General features: G+C 30.7%; 1 protein-coding gene across 1 annotated transcript in view; it reads right to left on the bottom strand.

The window, feature by feature from the left end:
* The window catches only part of LOC135120048 (nuclear receptor subfamily 2 group E member 1-like), a 28,628-nt gene extending 10,029 nt beyond the window's left edge, over positions 1 to 18,599 (bottom strand). The window contains exon 1 of the mRNA XM_064044411.1: positions 18,553 to 18,599. The gene's annotated coding sequence lies outside the window, so the exon portion shown is untranslated. The remainder of the gene's footprint in view (positions 1 to 18,552) is intronic.
* Positions 18,600 to 18,810: the final 211 nt, after the last annotated feature.

Raw genomic sequence — 18,810 nt, forward strand, 5'->3', positions numbered from 1 at the left:
ATTCAAAAGAAATAAATTCGTTTGAATGAGTAGTACCTGCTAAGATAAGACTAATTTTGGTAAATGACATATTCCCTAACAAAATAAAGGGTGGGTGGGCGGTTCTAGTACCTGCTAAGATAAGACTGATTGTGGCGAATGGCATTCTTTCTAGAAAAATAAAAGACGGCGAGGCGGGGCTAGTACTTTCTAAGATAAGATATTGGAAAAACAAGATCCAAAGATAGTGAAAATATTGAAGAAAAGCAATTGTTATAATTAGTACAAGAGAGAAGACAGGAGATTTTGAGTGGAAATTAAACTTTTTTTAACAGCTTTCAATTCAAGTTCAATTTGTTCCCATTTCCACACTACAAAAGAACATATCTTTAGTCCCGCCCACCCACCCCGCCTCCATTTCTGTGACTGATTTTATCTAGTCTGATTGAAAATAATTGGAGTGATTGAAAAAAATGAGACCAGAGGTGACTTCTGTGACCCGAAATCTACAAAAAAATGTATTCACTTAAATTTCGAAATTCGTCGAAAATGCATAGTGTAAAATTTCATTTTTGAAAAATTGTCTAAAAATTCTGAATTCTAGATTCCGACGTGCAGATTCCAAAAATAAAATAATGACATACCCTAAAAAATAGAGGGCGGGTGGGCGGGGCTAGTACTTGCTAAGATAAGACTGACTTTGGCAAATGACATACGCTTTAAAAAAAATTAAGGGCGGATGCGCGGGGTTATTATTTGTCAAAATAATACTGAATAATATTGCAAGCCAAAAGTGACCCCGCCCACCCACCCCTATTCCGTTTTGAACACTCATTTTATTGGCTCTGAAACGAAAGTTGGACTCCTATTGTTGTTTATAAAATTAAAAGAATTGATAAATTGATAACCAGCAGTATTTCACTCGAACTGGGGAATCAAAGTAACAGTTGATGTACAGTAATAATCGTGTAGAGGCAGGGGCAGATGAGACCAAACGAAATTTTACTTTATTTGAAAGTACATATATATAAAATTTGTATTCGGGCATCTCCGCTCTAGTGTATCACGGCTATAAGGCGCTTCTGGAAAATTTCCGATTTCCATATGGTCCCATCCGCCCCTGCTTTGAGATTTCGGTGATCTACCTGTGTGTTGTTTTTGAACAATTTGAAAGAATCTTTGGGATCCCTTATCTTGTTTTTGAAGTATGTATGTACTTTGAAATAATTTTGGGGACTTCGTGTATTTTTTTTAAATAAGTAGGTAATTTGAAAGAATCTCGAGGACCCTCTGCGGGTCTTGTTTTTGAAGTAATTTAAAAAAATCTCGGAAACCACTTGCGTCTTATTCTTGAAATAGTTTGAAAGAATCTCGGAGATCCTCTTTTGTTTTGTTTTTGAAGTAGTTTGAAAGAATCTCGGGGACCCCATGTTGGTCTTGCTTTTGCAGTAAATTGAAAGAATCTCAGGGATCCCTTGTGTTTTGTTTTTGAAGTATTTGAAAGAATCACGTCACGGGGACATCTTGCCTTTGTTTTTTAAGTAGTTTGAAAGAATCACGGGGACCCCCTGTGGGTCTTGTTTTTGAAGTAAATTGACAGAATCTCAGGGACCTCTTGTGTTTTGTTTTTGAAGTAGTTTGAAAGAATCACGGGAACTTCTTGTGTTTGTTTTTTAAGTAGTCTGAAAGAATCACGGGGACCCCCTGTGGGTCTTATTTTTGAAGTAAATTGTAAGAATCTCAGGGATTCCTTGTGTTTTGTTTTTGAAGTAGTTTGAAAGAATCACGGGGACTTCTTGTGTTTGTTTCTGAAGTAGTTTGATAGAATCACGGGGACTTCTTGCCTTTGTTTTTTAAGTAGTTTGAAAGAATCAGGCAGACCCCCTGTGGGTCTTGTTTTTGAAGTAAATTGAAAGAATCTCAGGGACCCCTTATGTTTCGTTTTGGAAGCAGTTTGAAAGAATCATGGAGACTTCTTGTGTTTGTTTTTGAAGTAGTTTGATAGAATCACGGGGACTTCTTGCCTTTGTTTTTTAAGTAGTTTGAAAGAATCACGCGAACCCCCTGTGGGTCTTGTTTTTGAAGCAAATTGAGAGAATCTCAGGGACCCCTTGTGTTTTGTTTTTAAAGTAGTTTGAAAGAATCATGGGGACTTCTTGTGTTTGTTTTTGAAGTAGTTTGATAGAATCACGGGGACTTCTTGCGTTTGTTTTTAAAGTGGTTTGAAAGAATCTCGGGCTCCCCCTGTGGGTCTTGTTTTTGACTTAATTTGAAAGAATTTCAGGGACCCCTTGTGATTTTTGTGTCATAAAATTAAGGTTTATTTCTTGAAGTTTGGTTTTAGCAGTATATGAAGTTGTTATTCAATTCCGTTTTAGATTTTTGGGTCTTGTTTTTGACTTAGGTAATTTGAAAGAATCTCAGGGATCCCTTGTGATTTTTGTTTCATAAAATTAAGGTTTATTTCTTGAAGTTTGTTTTTAGCAATATATGAAGTATGAAGTTGTTATTCAGTTCCGTTTTAGATTTTTGGGAAATTTGCTGATCCGAACAAATCGCCAATCCGAACACACCTTATTTCTTTTAATTCGGATTATCGAGGTTATACTATTGTAAATTTTAGACATGACGTCATCCCAATAGTGGTGGGATGATTAACTAAATTTTGGTTATCGTTTTACCATCTACATGATATTCCTAATACTTAGACATACAAAATTTAAGAACAATCGGTCCAGTAGTTTCAGAGATTATCTGTCTCTTAAAAATCGACATAGACAGACTGAGAAATCGAGAAATCATGAAAATAGCAAGCTTACACTTGGGAAGGAAGAAGTCAACAAGCTGGCCTTGAATTTTTGTAAACATTGTGGAGTATGTTGACAACAAACCTAAAATTTAATCGATGATAGCTGAAAACGCGGAAATGACAAAAAAATACAACAATATGGATTAATAAAACACATTTGTTTTCGCTACGTTTTCTTCTATCAAAAAATCAACGCCAACTTGATGATTTTTTCAAATGGACACCCGCTGTAATATTTGATAACAATCGGTCGGGTTATTTCGACACTGACGACAGACGACACATAAACGGACGACAGGCAGACAGAAATGGGAAACCATATTCTAGACATAAATAATAGTAGATAATACCGAGGACAGACGTGAAAGAGACGTCGTGATGGTAAATATGTTCGACAGGTGCATGATAGACAAGCATACATATATTTGTGAAAAGTTCTTCCGAAATAACTAAATTTGTAAAAATAAAAAAATCAGCGTACCTAATACACTGCGCATTCTTTCAGAAGAACTTCGGTCACGTTGTTAACAAATACAAAAATTATTTTCTGGCTTAAACAGGTATGGCGGCTGGAGATCATAAACAAAGTGTATCAATTAAAAATTTTATCAAAATGGAAACAAAAAAAAAAAGGAAAAAAATTACTCTGTTTTTAGTTTGGGCACTACGTTTCATTGTAATTTTAATATTTTTATAAAAAAAATCCTATGTGGTTTATTAACACTTTTTCAATTAATAATAATTTTACAGGAAAAGTATTTGTCTGTCAAAACCATGACAATCAACACAAAAATGGTAGGTTTTAATTATTATTTTAATTTTAATTATATATATAATATTTTGTTGTTTATGATAAATTTATAATGCAGGCCATAAAAAAAATAATTTTACTTATTTAAATGCATCAAGAGTGTCAGCGAGTTTCGAATATCGAGAAATTGATTCAAACATTTTTCATAGTTCCGATAATTCGTGTAGCAACAAGCTAGCAGAACTATGAACTTACTAAAAATTTAAATGAATTTAATTAGCGTTTATTGTGCCTCATGAAGCAACGATAATGATTGTCATTAAATTATTGACCGCTGCTGGCGGCTGTCTATTTTAGTATTCACACAATGGCGGTGGTCAGACCACGTAAATATTTAACGATTGTCTTCTACTACAAGCTTGTTTTTAATGCGTCGGGCCGCCATTACTCCGCTTGCAATGGCCAGTTGCCGTCGATCTCGGTGCTTTACCATCATGTTGAATTCTTGATGTGAGAAAATCGACATCTGTCGACCACAATTTAAGTTATATCTGATTTAAAAACAATTACTGATGCAGCGGCTTTTTTTAAATTTTGATACATATTTTTACCAATGTATCTCACCATATAAATAACTTTCAGTTAAAATTAGTCGAATATTTATAAATTTCATGCAGAATAGATGAAGTTGCGTTTGTACGCGGTATATTTCGAAACCAAATATTTCAATAATTTTGCCCTGTTTAGCACATAACACTTTTTTTAAGGATTCTGCCCTGTTTATGAGGGATATTTAAAAAGTAACATTTTTAAGATATTTTGCCCTACTTTTAAGGTAGAATGTATGCTATACAAACTCATGTAGATGACGATTTTAAAAGAAAATTGATACACTTTTCAGACTGGATAAAACACTCGGTTTGTAAAAATAATGTAAAACCTGTGTTTATTAATGAATTAGGATTATATGCGATTTTGCACTGTTTTAAAGATATAAGTATTAAAGAAGTTAAAACGTTAAGGCATTTTGGCCTATTTTTTAGGTGTGTTAAAAAATTTCAAATTCGTCTTCGGCTCATGCAACTGTGATGAATTTCAAGGCATTGCGATCTGTTGGCTTAAAAAATAACAAAACTATTCTCTAATAAATAGGGTTTATTCCTTATCGATTTATTTACTTTATACTGATGTACGTTCCTCATTTAAATTTATAGTTATATAATTATCCATTTACTTAAAAATTACCCATTGCCTTAATTTCTTTTTTTCTCATTTTTATATAATTAATATCCAAATGGTAATGTACCAAAGTTTTCCAGAATAACTCTCTTGTAATAGACAAGACCAAATTTCTTTGTACATATCAGTTTGTAACAGATTTTCAACTATCATCTAATAAAATTTCATAAAATCTCGTAACCCCATATTTTATCTCTGGCCAAACTGACCCCATAAGGAATTTAAGCATATTTTGGCTAGAGCTCTCTTTCCAAGATTATTTTCTATTTTAGCCAGTTCTATACCTAGGTTTTCTTTTACAGCTTTTCTATATTCTTCTTCTGATTCAAAATCATTTTTCCATTCATTTGTCTTTAACTTTATTTCCATAAACGCTTTTAAAACTTTAAACAAATAACTTCATTTTTTAGAAAATGCAAAACTTCATCAATAGTTATTATTTTATAACCCTTTTCGTACTTCGTTCGTATACCGTACATTTTTCTAATAATTCTTTGAGATTCGGTATGATCACTTATATTCTTATTTAATTTAGCACGTAATTCACATAATGGAAAGGTTAACTTTGTGAAAGAGTACCACATTTTATTAATCCATACCACTCTGAATTATGCATAGAAGATTTGAATATTTTAGTAGGATGTCCAACTGGATAATCATCATAACATTGTATTATTCGATGTAAGCTGCAAATATCTACATACCCATATCCAAACATAATATACACGTTTTTTACTTCCCGAGCGTTAGTGAAGGAAGTATTGTAATCGAGTCCGTCGACCGACTCTCTCATTTTCTCGACCTTTCATGACTCCTAGAGTACCAAAAAATAGGTATCTCTTTTCCGTCTGTCTGTCTGTCTGTCTGTCGTCATGGATTTTTAAAAAATTAATGAAAGCGTGAATTTATTTTTTTGATTTAATCAGGAACTACAAAATCAAATGCTTTGAAATCTTGGAGATGTTTTAAAGTTATCATAAGCATGGTAAATTTTTGATCAAAATGTATTTGCTCATCCCCCTAAAAAACTGATGACGTCACCTCAAAATTTTGCTGAACAAATCTTATCTTAAATGTGCAAAGTATGATGAGTCTAAACTTGTGATTTATCACTGTATTCATATTTTTTAGATTTATCTACTAATACATGGTGACTCAAAAAAATTAATAAATTACTCAATTTATTTTATTGAATAAATCAAGAATTGCAAAACTGAATGCTTTGGAATATTTCAGACGTTTTAAAGTCATTGTAAGTATGGTAAATTGTTAATCAAAATAAATATGTTTATTCCCCAAAAAATTGATGACGTTATCTCAAAATTGTGCCGAATAAATTCTGCTCAAAATGGGCAAAATATAATGAGTTTTTACTTGCGATTTATCATTGCATTCATATTTTTTTATTGATAAAATTAAGAACGAGTCACCCCCTTTTCTTTATTTAATAAGAATTATAATAATGATATTGTCGACTGTAGCTTATTACTTAATAATTTTGATCCTCTGTTTTGAGGGTGGAACTCATTCAAATCAAACTAATTTCTACGTGACGTTTAAGTTGTTTTTCTTATCGAGGATAACCTAAGGACGTACAGTAATGGAGTCAATCGGGCAATTTGGTACTTTCATATTTTCTAGACAAGGCCGTAGTTAGAGGGATACTGAGCTTCCCCTAGATCTAGACAAATTATAATTAACCAAATGTGAATTACAGCATGGAAAATCAAAATAAAATGTAGTGTTTTATTCAATAAGCGGAAGTCAGAGCAATAAAAAAGTCTGAACCGCCGACATTGTGATCCGGTTATTGAAATTTGTAGAAAACATCTTCTAGTTTAGTTTCTGTTTCACTCTCACGTCTACAGGTTGATAAGTGTTATCGCTATTTCTCTTAAATTACAAGTACCATACATGATTTTCAGTTCAGTGTTCAGTCGCACTTCTTAATTTAAATTAATTTGTTTAAATTTTAACAATAACAATAATACAATACTTTTATTATTACTTATTAGTATTATAATGCATCTATCCAAACTGATATATATGCGTCCTTGCGAAAATGTGGATGACATCAACACAAAATTTAATAGAAAAAATCGCTTGTAACAAAGGGTTAGCAGGTTTCTTTATCTTTACTCACACATTAGATACATAGTTTTGTTTAAGCTTATAATGCTTGTCATAAAAAACAATAAAATTCGCAAATCAAATTTTTTAATTCTTCGAAAGAGCTGGTTTGAACAAGCTGTACTTGTACTTGTAAATATTTTTTCAGTTCAGTTCATTTTTAATTTGTCACGATATATATCGACCATATTAGACAATATAACTCTATCACTAATTTCAAATTTTGTTTTTTTTGTGTTAATACGTATAACCATACACACGATTAAATTCTCTTTTCTTTCATTTTCTTTACGTATATCCTTTGATTTCATTTTAATAATAGTATGATAAAAAGTGTTATAAGATTTTATCATTTTTGGAAGCGTCGACAGTCAATCAGGTCTGTCATATAATGTTGAATATCTCAACAAATAAAGTCTTATCTTTTGTTCCTGTAGGTATTATAAAAATTGATGTTTATAACAATTTCTTATGTCTTTATTATAAAACCCTTTACTTATATCTGCATGTAAATTTTTAGGTGGATTATGTTTATCTTTAATTTTTGTTACAATTTTGTTATATCACAGTCTTTCGTTTTTTTATTGTCATTATTGTTTTTTCGGATTTTTAACCTTAATTTTCAAATGTTTCATTTTCTCGACTTCCAAATTTTTCAGTTTTTCGTTTCTTCAATTTTACAGTTTGCAATTCAATATTACGATTTTTCATTTTTCGAATTTTCCACTTTCTCAATTTTTAATATTTCGATTTTAAAATTTTCGTTTCCTTAATTTTTCATGTTTTTAATTTTTTTTTTCATTTTACCCATTTTTAAAATTTCATTTTCTCGATTTCATATCATAATTTTTCATTTATTCAATTTTTCAATTTCCCGATTTTTAAATGTTTTAATATTGCAATTTTGGATTGCTTAATTATCGGATTTTCCGATTTCTTAATTTTCAATATTTCGTTTTTTCGATTTTGCAGTTTTTCGATTTTGCACTTTTTCGATTTTTAAGTTTCTCAATTTTTAATCTTTTGATTTTTCAAGTTTCCGTTTCTTCAATTTTTCGAGTTCTTGATTTTCAATTTTTAGATTCTTCAAAATTTTCAATATATAGTTTTTGGTTTTTTCATTTCTGATTTTTCAATTTTACAATTCTGCAATTTTTTCAATTTTTTGAATGGAAAAGTTGCAAAATCTAAAAGTTGAAAAATCGAAAAAAACTAAAAAATCAAAAAAAATCGGGAAATCGGAAAACTGTAAAAACGAGAAACTGCAAACTCGAAAAGCGGAAAATCGAACAATTGCAAATCGAAAAACTGAAGAAATGAAAAACTGAAATATTGAAAAACTAAAAATCGAGAAATTGAAAAATCGAATAAATGAAAAATTCAATGATTCAAAAATGGAAAATTTCTAAAAGAAATGAAAAACTTTAACAATTATAATGATTATTATTACATATTTAAAATCAAAACTAGAAAAACTATAAGTAAAAATTGAAGAAACGAAAAATTGAAAAATATTAAATTGAAAAAATTTAAAATTATAAATTAATCTAAAATTGAAAAAGAGAAAAACTAAAAAACGAAAAATTGAAAAATATCACATTGAAAAAAATTGGTCGCAAGTTGTTTCGACAGAACTTCCGTCGCCCCTAGTACAATGGAAAATGTCCAGCATTTTCGAGTTGAGTTTTTCCTTTATACAATTTTGTGATGAAGTCGTCAATATTTTGGCAAAGACGCGTATGGTGCAGTGTAATACTAAAAATAACAGTATTGTACTCCCAAAATTTTATGGGAATATGGAGTTCCTGATTTAATAAATAAAATAAATTCACTCATCCATTAATTTTTTTTTAGTCACCCTGTACAAGCAAATCCAAAAAATATTAATGGAGTGACAAATCACAAGTAGAGACTCATCATCTTTTAGATATTTTAGATAGGATTTATTCGGCAAAATTTTGAGCTGACGTCATCAATTTTGCAGAGGGAATAAGCAAATATATTTTAAGTAAAAATTTATTATTTATCATAACTTTAAAACATCTGCATTCGGTTTTGTAGATTCAAAATTAAATTTCAAAATGTTGTTTTATAGTTTGAATTTTTTTTCAAAAATTTGGACGTTTCGAATAAAAACATGGAGACATAAACTACATTGTAGGACTATGTTATTTATTTAAACCCATTAAAACCCATTTACTATATACAATTTTGAAATGTCGTCATCACATTATTGGTGCGGATGATTAGACAAAGTTTAGTTAAACGAAAAATTTCAAATCGAAAAATTGAAGAAACAAAAAATTAAAAAATCGAAAAATTGAAAAATAAAAAATTGAAAACTCATAGATTTACATATCGCAAAATTGAAGAAAATGAAAAAATATGAAGAACTGAAAGATTCCAAATCGAAAAATTGGAGAAACGAAAAATTGCAAACCTAAAATTTGAGAAATGTAAATCGAAAATTTGAAAAAATGAAAAATTAAAGAATCGAAAAATGAGCAAAATTAAAAATTCAAAACTCTTGAAATTTTAAATGAAAAAATTGAAAACTCGAAAAATTGCATAGCGAAAAACTAGAACAACAAACAAAAAGAAAAAAATTGAAGAACTGAAAAATTCACACCAAAAAAGTTGCGGGAGTGTTATTTAGGCCACTGGTTTTAACTTTATAGAGGTTAGATGAAAAAAAAATGGTAAAAAAACTTTTTTAAAGAAGCGGGATTTTTTGGAAAAACAAACTTTTAACCATTTTTTGCATGCCCCTTAAAGACAGGACAAAATAGCATATAATTTTATAGACAGGGTGTTATCAATTTTCTTTTATAATCGTTATCCTACATGAGTTTTTACCGTATAACTTCTACCTTAATCAGACCCATATACGAGTCGAATTTTGAAAATAGTGAATTCAGTTGTTAAGTACATAGTAAAACTCTACACCCCCATTAACGGCCAATAGCGGACACGTAGTAGTGACTTATTAATAATATCTGATGAATTTATAATAATTCGAGGTGGCGTCGAATGTACGAATATATCCGAAATATGCTGCAGGTAGAGGGTTGAAGTCGACCTATAACACCTGTACGTTCTCGTGGCATGACCCCCGGTTTTATTATGAACCACTAATTATATAATGTAAGTACAAATTACACAATATGTTACTGTATGCCAGATTGTCTCTGGTAACCACGAACCATTCAACCCCAACAAAGTCACATATGAATCAGTGCAACAAAGAAGGGAGCATTCGCAACACGTTAAATCGAAAAAGGACACTCGCTTGACAATGCGTAACATATGAACGCAAGGGGACTTAATTACAGGGTGTGAATGTTTTGATATGAACATAAATGTATGCCTTTATATCTAAACTAGAAATCATTTATCAAATTCGCCCTTCGGCGATGCGCACTAATACAAGGTTTGCTTGCGTACGGGAAAAGTTAAACTTAACGTGAATTTAATATGAAGTATGTCAAACTTTACACCGAAATTGTTTCGGCTGGACCGCACATGGTGCCCTAAAATGCCTTTATAATTTGGCATACCTAAGCAAAGCGGTTCTTTGACAACTCGGTATAAAGTCTTCATGTTGTATGCAATTTGTGAAAACGTAAATGCATTGTTGCATGCTTGTAATAAAATGCATTTAAATATTAACGGCGATGAAATATACAATTTGATTGTTGCAATTTTAAAGGAAACTTCTGCGTCATGTTTAAATAATTACTTTTTCATGTTGTCAGTTCAATCCTCTCTCTATTGATTGATTTCATTCATAACGGATTATCAAAGACAAATTTAAATTTATAATCTTGTGATCTCGAGGGTGAAAAAAATGCTACTCATCTATATAGGTGCGCATTTTTTCGCAGCTGCTGTTCCTAGGGTGCATAAAGTTTAGTTTTCGCAATATATTATGAAATAAGGACTGTATTTGGTCGGAGTTTGTATATCTTTTCTCTGACCTTTTCAAAACTAAAAATGAAAGCATGTTTCTCAACATATCTATACGGATCGCGTTTAAATTATCAGTGTTGCTTTTTACAAATCTTATAATTATTGTAAATGGTTTTAAAGTTATTATGTATTATTATTAATGAAGTAACAGTTGTCACTACAACTGTTTTATTCACATTTAATTTGTTTTTTTACAAGTTGGCACAATCATGCTACGATCACATGCAATCGTTAAATAATCTTCTTTTCTAATTGAGAATAATTCTAAAAATAGTCGTTTGCAAACAACATGACGTATTGTATTTTTAAAAGATATACCTACAATTTTTTTAATAATATTCATGTCATACTTGAAGAAAATTAGAAATATATTGAACAAAATTTCTTTCAACAATTTCATAATTAAGATACTGTTTAAAACAAGATTAACATTATAAAAAAAATGGTCTAAGGTTATTTAGACAGAACTTCCCTCACACTACAACATAACCAGATTTTCAGAAAAATTACAAAGTATCATTTTGACAATTTTATTTTTTTTATCATAACCCCTACTTTGTCATAATGTTATCAACATTTTAGCAAACACACGTATAACAGTTTGATTAGGTGCACCCTGTATAAACTACCAGAATAGACCCATAATATTCATTTCAGGTAGGATTTTTAAATGACGTCATCAAGTTTTTGAGAGGAATAAACACATACACTTCGATTCTAGTGATTTAGTATGCTTACAATGATACTAAAACATTTGCAAAATTTCAGAGCATTCGGTTTTCCAGTTTCTAAGTTAAATTGTAAAATGTCGTTATACAATTTTGATTTTTTTTTCCAAAAATGTAAATATCAAGGGCAAAAAATCAAGTTACATTTTGTATTTATTTATAAAATTCCAATAGCATTTACTATACAAAATTTTGAGATGACATTATCAAAGTTTAGTTAGCATTTTATGATTTAATCGATATTTGTAAAAGACATACGTTTCACATTACTCATTTTACAGGATTTTTTGAAACGATAATAGTTAAATGTCGAGAGAATACTTACGTAACAACAATAATTATAATCTTTCCTGGTTTCATTACGTAAGGAGTACTTTAACGTTAGAAAACATTAAATTAATAGTGGTAATTATTAAAAAAAAAATGAATCTATTACGAAAAAAAATTCTGGCAATGAGATTTTCCGTCAACTTTGACGATGTTTTCCACATTGATAAATAACAAACATTTTAATATTCGTCCTTCTTAATAACTGTAGCGGTTAACAATAAATAGAGATTTCAACACAATTAAAAATGAAATGAAAAGTCATTGTCTACTAACCCAAATATTTCAATCGCTTGAAATCAAATACTCAAAAACTGCATCGTAATGGTAATTATATACATAATCAAGAAATTTTTTGCTATATTGTTAGCACACAGAGAATTATACCTGTATAAAAAATCTCAAATCTGGAATTTCCAGTCGTTGCGTCTATACTTGAGTTGAAACCAAACGAAAACATGCTTGTGTATTTTATTAATAAAGAAAATTTTAATTAATAAACTAAAGTATTATCTTCGAATTTAGATCATTTTTTCGATATTCGTACGATCATAATATGTATGTCTGTATTTAGTACTTCATCCATATCCAAAATAATTTGCAAAATATCCATGAAAGTCAAGAAAAACAACAAATTTTAAGGACACTAAAATCAGGTTTCTGCCGACCTATTATCACGTATCTATCGACTACTGCCCGTTAGTACTTTGTTAAACGCTTAAATAATATTTATAATTACTAAAATTACTAAATCGATTAGAGTTTGGACCATCAGATCTTGCATTTATTTTAAGACTACATTTCCAAATGTTTGGTGAGATACAATCAAATTGATTTAACGACTACCGAAGGACTAACTGAAATTTATTTATTCATGTTGGCTATAACGTTAGCCACGTCATTAACAAAAATTACCCTCTTGACCTGATTTTTAACCAGACACCCGTTTTAAAATAACCAAATTGCATGTCTCTAAATTTTTTGCGGGAAAAAGTGTATTATCATCCATCAGTGTACATGTTTAACTTCGATGTTTGTGTTTATATATCGAAAAAATGGTCACAATTACGCACGCAGCAATTTGTTTGATTTAAATGAGTTTGTCTCCTCAAAACAGAGGACTAAAATAATTCATTAATTCTTTTTTTATTATTATTAAATATAGACGAGGGTAACATTATTGTATTCTCACGTTTTCGAGGAAATTGATTGACTCGTTCTTAATTTTATCCATAAAAAATTACAGAGTGATTAATATTGTTAAATTTATTTCATCTAATGAAAAAAAGAGCTGCCGCCACTAACTTCAAACAGGCTTCTCATCTGCCAGGCGGCTAGGACTGAACAACCGATCCACTTGTAGAAGTTCGTATTATGTGTGTAAAAAACAAGACGGATTAAATAATAACCATATATAATTATAATAAACAAAATCAAGGTAGATTCGTAAACCACAAGTACATACAGGAGTATATTATTTCATAAACTTTAAGCGGACGTCATCAAATTATTGCTACATATGATCAGCCACATTTTGGTCAGTGTTTGACCAACATTAGTCCACGAGTTCTAGAGATTTTCTGTCTAATAAAAATCCGGACAGACAGCAGATAAACAGACGAAAAGTAGGGACCTATTGTTTCTACTCTGGGAGTCATGTGACGTCGAAAAACTATGAAAATAGTTATTCATCGGATGGATCCTATTATTTACAAAATTTCCTTTGCTTACGTTCGGAAAGTAAAAAAATATCAATGCATGATTATTTCTCAAAAATATTAAAAATCCAGAAAGAGCTGTCAGTATTTGTAGTAATAAACAATTAGAAATTTCCAAAAAATTGAAAAAAAATAGAAATAAATATTTGCTGTGATTCCTACGTTTTACTTTATTTTCCCTGTGCCTCCACCAAAATGACTAAAATTCAAATAGTATCCACCATTAATTTAGGTGAATTTGAATGCTACTTTAAGGTTTTCTCGACGTTTCATGGCCCTTGGCGTATGAAAGATAGGTTCACCGTTTCTGTCTGCCTGTCTGTAGTTTGTCTACTAATACAGGCTAGTACATCCTAAGATAAGACTGATTTTGGCAGATGACATACCCTCTAAGAAAATAAAGGGAGGGTGGGAGGGGGTAGTAATTGTGAAGATAAGACTGATTTTGATAAATGATATACCTTTTAAGAAAATAAAGGAGGGGTGAGTATTTGTATCAATTAGTTCGTGTTGGGTTTTCGTAAAGTGAAGTTTTAAAATTGTTTATCACCTAGTATTTTGTGCCATTTTGAAGAATACCCAAAGTCAAATTGTCTTTAAGAGAGAAGTTAAAGGAATTGTTCATCCTCTTTGGGTGGGTGGGTCGAGTTCTTGTAAAGATAAGGCTGATTTTGCAAAATCATATACCTCTTAAGAAAACAAACTACTACTTATTATTACAAACTTGTAAAGATAAAGCTGATTTTGGAAAATCATATACCCTTTAAGAAAATAGAGGGCGGGTGGGCTGGGTTTGTATTTGCTAAGATAACACTGATTTTGGCAAAGGATATACAGTCTAAGAAAATAGAGGGGGGTGGGCGGGGCTGTAATTTGCTAAGATAAGACTGAACAATGGCAAGAGTAGTCACTAGAATGAAGAAATGGTGTAGAAAAAACTAAACCCAGCCTCCCTTCATCTCTTTTCTCCATTTCACTGACTTATTTTGTTTACTATAAAATGGAAATTGAATTCTGTTTTGAAAAACGGGTGGACCTAATTATGTTGTTGTGTCGAGTGTGAATGAAAACTAATTATATAGAATCGAGGATGTGAAAAAGTAAAAAAAAGGGCTAATCGTAATTTTTTTTGTTAAAATCAGTCTTATCTTAGCAAGTCTACCCACCGGCCCTCTATTTGCTTGGAAGGTATATCATTTGCCAAAATCAGTCTTACCTTAGCAAGTACTAGCACCCCCTACCCACCCTCTTCTCATTCTAACTACTAATTTTGTTTCTGTTCAGTATAAGATCCTTCATTTCATTCAGTTTGGATAAAATCAATCACTGAAAAGGAGACAGGGTGGGTGGGCGGGGCTAATTATGTTCTTCCGTCGAGTGGGAATGGAAACTAATAATAGAATCTAGAATGTAAAAAAGTAGAAAAAATGCGCTAATCGTATATCTTAGCAATGCAGTGCAAAGTACTTGGTTATTGCTTGGAACAGGGGGCTATCATGTCGAATATTTGTTATAAAATTTAGTTATTGTTTTATAAAATTTTTGTCGTGTTTATGGTTTTGTTTATTGTTGAACATGTGCATAACACGCTGTAGTTTCAGTGAAAAAGTTATGCTTTGCTGAAACGATTTATTTTGTTTTGGCAACCAACAATGTTTCTGTGTTAAAAAAATGTCCGGTATAATTTTAGGTTATAAAAAGAAATGTAACAAAAATATACCGATATGCAGTCTAACAGTGTGAATTAAATTTGTTTTAAAACAAACACTCACTTATTTTATATACTTATTTAGTTTATAGTTTTTTTGTTTTATTTAAATGAACATACACAGAGTGATTTAATAAGGATGTGCTCATACCCAAGTATGGCTCTTTGAGCAGAATAAACTAATAACTATTCTCAACGATACAATATTCTGTTTTCGAGGAGTGACATAGAACTCAGTTCTTATAAACAGAATCTTCATGTATTTTTACATGTTCTAATAAGTACATATCTTCTTATACTTTAAAAACGTATTTTATTTTTGAAATTTTGATGCGATGTGGCAACATCACCGTAATTACTAATTAGGCATAATTGATTAGTTCAGTTTCTTTGAATTTTTATTTCCCGAGCGTAAGCTAAAGAAGTATAGTAATCGAGTCTATCGGACGACAGTACGACAAAAGTAGTCTCCCATTTCCGTCCCATGTCTGTCTGTCTGTTTGTCGTAACCTCCGAAACTGTTGCACAGATTGTTATCAAATTTTTTATGTATATTAGAAATGATTAATGCAACGGTTTAGAAAAATAATGTCACTGTATAGATAGATAAATGAATGTGTAAGCTTTATCGTAGTATCAATGAAAATAAATCTTAGTATATAGAGTGTTAAGGAAAAAAAACTTTTTCAAATTCTAATTTCTAAATATTTAGTTTCAGTTTTTTCAACTGGAACACCATGTGCTTAAATATAAAAAAAATAGAATAACGAATATGATTATTTGAAAAAATTTAGAACATTTTTATGGGCACAACATAACGCATACTTTTGTTTATAGGAATATTGCAAAAAAGACATCAAAAATATTTCTACTGCGATTTTTTTTGTGAATATTATATTTTGCCTTTTTGTTTTAATACGTGTAGACTTCTTTTCCCAAATGAAACTTCAAAGATGTTTAAAATGGAAAACTTAAGAAAGAAATATCGATTTTGCAATCAGGCTCCGCCCCATCATACCATTTTAACCACATTCAAAGTTTCTTGTTGTGAAAAGATGGCTATGTATATTAAAAAAAGATACAACTTTAAACATGTTTTAAGTTTCTTGTTGTGAAAAGATGACTACACATATTAAGAAAAAAAAAAAGGCAAAATGTAAGCCCGCCCATCCACCCGATCTCAATTGTGATGATTTTTTTTATTCGCCGTGAGCCAAGGGGGCGGAGCTTAATTACAGAATCCTTATTTCTATGAGAGAAATGAAAAACATGTTTTTAAGTATCGCGTTGTTCAAAGAATAGAGGTGGAAACCTGATTTGAAGACTCAACCAATACCAAATCTTGCTTGTACGAAAAAATAAAGGGAAAACACCAAGGATAGCACTTTTTGGACTCTTGGGAAGATAGCTTTTGAGAGCCAAGACAGAGTAGTCCTCCCAAAATCTAGGATTAATACTTGAACTGGTAGAAACCTGAACTAAACACCCAACTAATACCATAAATTGGTATAACTTCGCCAGTAGTGTCGGACTTTCAAAAATAAAAATATGCTTTTGATGCCTAATGAGAAGCCAGAGGATATAAAAATATGTATGAAATTCCAATAAAACCTAAGCTCTATATGACAAGGTCTATATCACAACACCTGAAAATATTTTTAATTTATGCAACTCAAAAAACAATTATTGTCAGTTTTTCCATCTCTAATAATTAACAAGATATCGAAGAGCATAATTTTATTAAATCACCCTCTCATATCTCATTAATTATTAGAATAAAAAAAAGTCAAAGATCAAAGTTAGACGGTTCTTTGGGGACTATACTATAAAATTATTTTTACACACAACTTAGTTTTTTAAATAAAATATCCTGTATATCTTCACAAATTATTGATCTGTTCTTAGGGTTAACAACCACAGTTTATTTTTCAATTACGATGCAACGTTGCCACGTTATTTCAATTTTCTTGAAATTTTTTAGCAGGCTTCACAAAAAATCACAGTAGGGTTATTTTTAAACTCTATTTTACAAAATTTTGTGGAGAGATAAAGGAATGTAGAAAGTGTTTTGCTGTGGTATCAACTAAATCATATTTTGATATACAGAGTGTTTATAAAAAATCCAAAATTTTACAATTAACAAATATCGATATTTCAATTGTTTTCAAATGAAACACCTGTATTTTATTACTGCATATTATTCTATTTTTTGTTCTCTTTCTTTTTTGTTAAGTGTTTTTCATGTTTAAACTTACTGTGATTTTTCATTTTTTAAGAGACACATTGACATCTTGGAAGAATGAGGGCAAAAAATGGAGTAAGATGCAGTAATTGTTACACATATTCAGCTAGGTGTTGAAGCCGTTATAACTTTGACTTTAAATATCCAGAAAACTTCAAATTTGTTCTTAAAATGTAAAGCGAGTGAAGAAAGTGCAGTGTACTAAAACTAGAACGAATATGACCAATTGTATCTGGCGCATCATTTTTGAAACTATCGAACCGATTACTTTGATTGCTATTCTTTCAGGGAGGCATACAATTTTACAGTTTATATTATTTTTGGCAAAGCACTATAAGACTACTTGGAAGGTTACAGAAAATAAACTAAAATTTTTTATTCACTTAGAAAGTTACCGTCGTGGCTGAGATGCGGTACTTCTTGTACTTAATAATATTTTATATGTTTTTTTAAATGTGTGTACCATATGAATAAAAAAAAGTATGAAATATATCGATTTATTTTCTTATCTATTTAATTCTGAAAAAGTTTATATGTTCAGATTTTGTCACAAAAATCTCATTTTTTACCCTAACATCTTACTTTTAATTATTAACTTCACTAAAAATATGTATACGACATCACAGCTCAAGATACTGACCGACGCAACGTACAAGCAAATAAAAAAAAATGTTTTCCCAAAATATTATTAATTTTTTAATAATTTTATTTATTCTCTAACACAAACCACAAAGTTTATATAAAAAGTACGTAATATCCTTATTTAAAATATAACAAAATCTATTAAGCAGTAAAATATTTTCAAGAAATTTGAAAAACACTTGAATGTAACTTATAAAAAAAACTATAGATGGCACACTTTGAAGCACAACCGCGGTAATTTTAATGATACTAGTGAAAATTGTGCAAACTAAGTCAAGCAAATAAGAAAATGCTGAAAATGGAAACTCACCTTTATCCGCGACGCAACCGCGTTCTTCAGCACTGTCACATGCGACCCTTCTGACACCGACTTGAACAGTGCCTATTTTCTTTTCAGCCGCCACATGCAGCAATATTCAGACCACAAACAACCTGAACTTACAACCCGCCTACGGATCCCAGGGGGTTAAAAGGCCGGCGATCAGTGGTAGCTGGGTCGAGTTGAAAATGTTTCATTGGCGCTCGTAATGAGGGAGCTTACTCGTGATTGGTCGTGCCCTGGCTTTGT

This window comes from Zophobas morio, unplaced genomic scaffold (assembly GCF_036711695.1).
Source record: "Zophobas morio isolate AGI-343-1 ecotype UQ-CSIRO unplaced genomic scaffold, CSIRO_AGI_Zmor_V1 ptg000005l, whole genome shotgun sequence".
NCBI lineage: Eukaryota > Metazoa > Arthropoda > Insecta > Coleoptera > Tenebrionidae > Zophobas > Zophobas morio.